The sequence below is a fragment of the Lactuca saligna genome, chromosome 5 (genome assembly GCF_052625555.1).
Source record: "Lactuca saligna cultivar CGN05327 chromosome 5, ASM5262555v1, whole genome shotgun sequence".
Classification (NCBI taxonomy): domain Eukaryota; kingdom Viridiplantae; phylum Streptophyta; class Magnoliopsida; order Asterales; family Asteraceae; genus Lactuca; species Lactuca saligna.
In genome coordinates, this window is record NC_136421.1 from 274,942,631 (window position 1) to 274,947,105 (window position 4,475).

The window sequence follows — 4,475 nt, forward strand, 5'->3', positions numbered from 1 at the left end:
CAATCATTTGCTTGCAGCCCAAGGCAACGTTATTTAATAATTAACGGATTACAAAGCTTAACTCCTCGATAATCGTATCCCACATTGCAACAAATCAAAACCCAATCCTTCCAATCAACTTATAAATACCCTATCGATTCATCACTTTCAGTTCATCCCTCAATCCCTTAACTTTCCAAAGAAGAACGTTCATCAACGGCAATGATGAATGGCTAAGCACCCTGTGTAGGCGTATTACACCTGGACCAGGTTCTTTTTTTGTGTTACTTTTAGTTTATGAATGGTTTTAGATTTGATCGAAACATTGTAATTTGTTTTTATTACTAATAGATTGAGATTTATTTTACTAAATGTTTCCATAAGGTTAGTTGTTTTTTTAAGCGTAACTAGGAATTTATTGGCATCTTCCCCGTTGTTCCAAAAATCATCCATATCGGTATGTAGGATGGGTGTGCAGAAAAACACCGACATGTTTATACACAATAAAAATATATAATAGAATGATTACAAACAAGATTCATAGTCCGAGCAGATTCAAAATATCTATTAGGATTATGGAGATACTCACTTCAAGATACCTAAATGCATAAAAAGTGAAAAAATAATATTGCCGATACACTTACAAGAGAATAGATGTCGTTATGAAACAAATTCAACTTGGGTAAAATAAAAGCAAGAGCAAAAGGTAGCAACTCGAGATAGTTAACCAAGAAGAATTAGAACTAAAACAAATGCTTCAGTTCCTAGTAGCTCTTACAAAAGCACCATCAACACCCGAAATATAATCAACATCCTCAGGAGTATCGTCACCTGTGCAAGAAGTAAAAGATGTAGATGTCATTACACTCCACCCAACACAAATCAAGGAAAATAATATAAAAATGTGGTATGTAATCTTCAATGAACCATACAAGGGAATATATAACGATTAGGAATAGAAGATTTTCACATTGCCGGAAAGAACATAACCCACAAACGCTATCAAAGCCGTGCATAAGCGGATGCAACATTAGAAGAATCATTCAAGGACATTATAAGAGAACAAACACGAAAAATGATGACAAGAATTCCACTTGGAACATACCCTCTATGAATATTAAATTCAAGAACAAGAGTAAAGAATATACTATCAACTCAAAAAAAAAAAAAAAAAAAGACCATCAACAGAACAAGACTACAGGATAACATTGTCATCTACAATGAGTTTCATTCAATAACGAATTTCTATCCAAGACTAAGAACACTAGGACTATTTCGCTCATGGATTTATTGACATCCTATACATCTATGGAAAATCTCTTCAAGAAATACAAGAATTCCCAACAAAACTACAATGTGTGATAAGAAGTTGTAAGAATTATTTGTTAAGAAACATTATCTTTTTTGAAGATCCATGCAGCAACCCAGTCTTCGACAAGAAAAATCATGACTACTAGTACCAACAATGTCACCCTTACATATTGTAGTAAGTGTCATACACACCAAAGTAGACTACCCATCTACAATGTGTAGTAAAAAGAAAGAATATTTACTATTCATGATGTAATGTTTTGTAATTTTCTTTTGTGTTTTAGCATGATTATTCACCTAGTAATATTCTTTATTCTTTTTTATTGGATTAATGTTTGATTCGTGTACTATATGTTTCTCATCTTTCCCACTCGGTGAATAGGAAGTGGCGTCATTTCTTACGTTATTATTCATTAGTGGTATTTCGCCTTTGTTTCTTTGCAGTAGTGAGAGTTGTGACGTAGCGCATTGAGTGTGATTTGAGAAACTTGTTTTTTGAATTTTGTGGTATTTGTGCGATGAGCTTTTGAAAAAGCTGATTGTTGTTATTCTTGTCTATTTTTTTTGTCTTTTTCTATGAGAGTAGACTAGTATATGGTAGTTTATTCTTAAATATGATTTTTGATGTGATAAGTATCCTATTTTTGATGTAGCAAGATATATTCCCGTTAGTTTTGATATTAGATGATCTGGTGTTAGTGCCACTCAAAGGACTATACTTTTCGATCGATAGTTTGCCTCAATTTTTATGGCACCTACTCCCATGTGTAAGAATGAGATTGTTGGTATTAGTAGTTGTGTTACGTTTGTCTTTGAAGACTAGGTAGCTAGCATGTATCTTTAGAAAAGGATCTTGTTTCGTACTAAATCGATCTCCATAACTTCTTATCGCATATTGTAGTTCTCTTGGGAAATCATGTATTTGTTGAAGTGTTTTTCCATAGATGTTTCAGGTGTCAATAAAGCCATGAGAGAAATAGTACAATATTGTTAATTTTAATAGAAATAGTATCATATAGTTGACTATGTTATCCCATAGTCTTGCAAAATTTACCGTTTTATTTCCTTTTTTTTTTCTTGAGTTGATAGTGTTCACATTTTTCTGTTCCTTTTTTTTTGTACAATGGTCTTGTATGATTCTTCTAATGTTGCATCTGTTCTGCCCTATTTTTATAGCCTGTGTATAGCTTGTGTATACCCCCTTATATGGTTTATTGAAGTTTACATACCAGATTTTTATATTGTTTTTTTATTGCTATTGGGTGGTAGCGTGATGACATCTTCTGATCTTTGTCTTTTACTTCTTGCGTATGCGATGATACTCCTAACGATGTTGATGAAATGTCATGAGTTGGTTGTGCTTTGTTTGATTGCTTCAGCTCTATTTTGTCTTGGTTAAATGTTTCGAGTTGTCGTTGAAGTGCTACTTTTTGCTCTTGCTTTTGTTTAGTTAATGTTGAATTTGTTTCATAACGGCTTCCATTCTCTTGTAAGTGTATCTGGAATATGACTATTTCCACTTTTATGTATTTCATGTAAGGATGATACTTATGTTGTAACGTCCCAAAACTTTTAAGGTAAAAAATTCATTTTTAATTCAACCATAAACATCATTTAATCATTTCAATCATTCAAAAGTATATCAGAGTAAAAATAGTTATCAGGGAAAATTCCAAAATCAAAAAGTGCAGAAACATGGGTGGATGCACTGTGATCAAGCTGAACTCTTCCCTTTCGAACGGAAGTACCAGAAAACATTTTAAACATAAACCGCAAGCACAAAGCTTAGTGAGATTTCCAAAATACCACATGTCATACATATATCACTGTCAAAATCAACATTAGAGTTGTAATATCAAAGCTGTGAAAATCCAAAAAATAGTGAATATATCATTCTGACATTGTCACTAATCCAAAACCTTAAACTAGCCATTATAAAAACCATACTTTCCATATCAACAATGATGTTAATTTTATCCCAAGAAAACTTTTCACTTAATTCCTAATATGAATCCCCATCACCTTTCACGTTTTTCCCATATCCATACTTTCAATTCCTATGTTTTTAAACCACATGCCATTATCTACCGACCAGTGGCGAAGCCAAGCTCAAAGCAAAGAGGTATCCCATTTTTTTTCCTGGGTATCATCGCAATGGCTGAGCATGGGGCGGGTCGGGTTAGTTTTTCCTAAAACCGAACCCAAAACCGACATCCTCAGTTTTTGAAAATTTTAAACCAAACCGAACCCAATACCAATGGTTTAGTTTTTCGGTTTTCAATTTATACTTGCGTTTCCTAGTTTGGTTTTGGTTTTAAACCCAAACCTTAATCGAATCGTTAGCTAACTTCAAGTATTGTTATATAAACATGAAGTTGAAGTATTTTTTGATACTTCAATCGATGTGGACTTAAAGTAGATATCAAATAAAGCATGAGGACAACAAGCTTATATAATAGACAAAAATAACTAAGTTTACATGTGTTTGACGATGTGGGATAAAATAGTTTGAAAAATAAAAGATATGTAAAGAAAGGATTTGTAAGGAGCAAGAATCGATCATAAGACCTTTATTTCATTAAGCCAGCACCTTAACCAGTAAACTAACTATTTGTTTGTGCTTGTAAGTGAATGGATGCATATATATACACTACATAAAACGATTTTTTTTCTAAAAAATTTACACTACCGAAATTTTTTTGAGGGGTATCCCGGGATACCCCTTGGATCCGCCCCTGCTACTGACCCACTAAACCTCTTAATTTCCTAACCATATGGCTTCATCTCACAAACCATCATGCATGTACAATCATTTGCTTGCAACCCACGGCAACATTATTTCATAATTGACGGATTACGATGCTTTCAGTCACCATCCTAAAGACATTACAACTCCTCAATAATTGTATCCCGCATTACTAAATCAAAACCCAGTCCTTCCAATCAACTTATGAATACCTATCGATTCATCACTTTCGGTTCACCCCTCAATTTCGCAACTTGCCAAGGAAGAATGTTCATCAACGACAAGCTCCCTCATACGGCCTGCTGTATTTCCTGCAACGGCTCTGCTCGGCTGGCCCTTCGACCTGGTGTCGGATCCCTTGGGTTTCTTCCTCGAAACCCCAGTAACCTCTCTGTCTTCCTCTTCCGGAGGTGCTCTAAGTCAATCTCTCTCTCCCTCG

The 4,475-nt window shown here is 34.2% G+C and overlaps 1 long non-coding RNA gene across 1 annotated transcript; it reads right to left on the reverse strand.

The window, feature by feature from the left end:
- Window positions 1–472: 472 nt before the first annotated feature.
- LOC144997892 (uncharacterized) lies at window positions 473–1,470 on the reverse strand. Its single transcript, XR_013660004.1, has 2 exons — window positions 912–1,470; window positions 473–810 (listed from the first exon to the last, which is right to left on the reverse strand). It is a non-coding gene; the product is annotated as an uncharacterized LOC144997892 (long non-coding RNA).
- Between the last annotated feature and the right edge of the window lie 3,005 nt (window positions 1,471–4,475).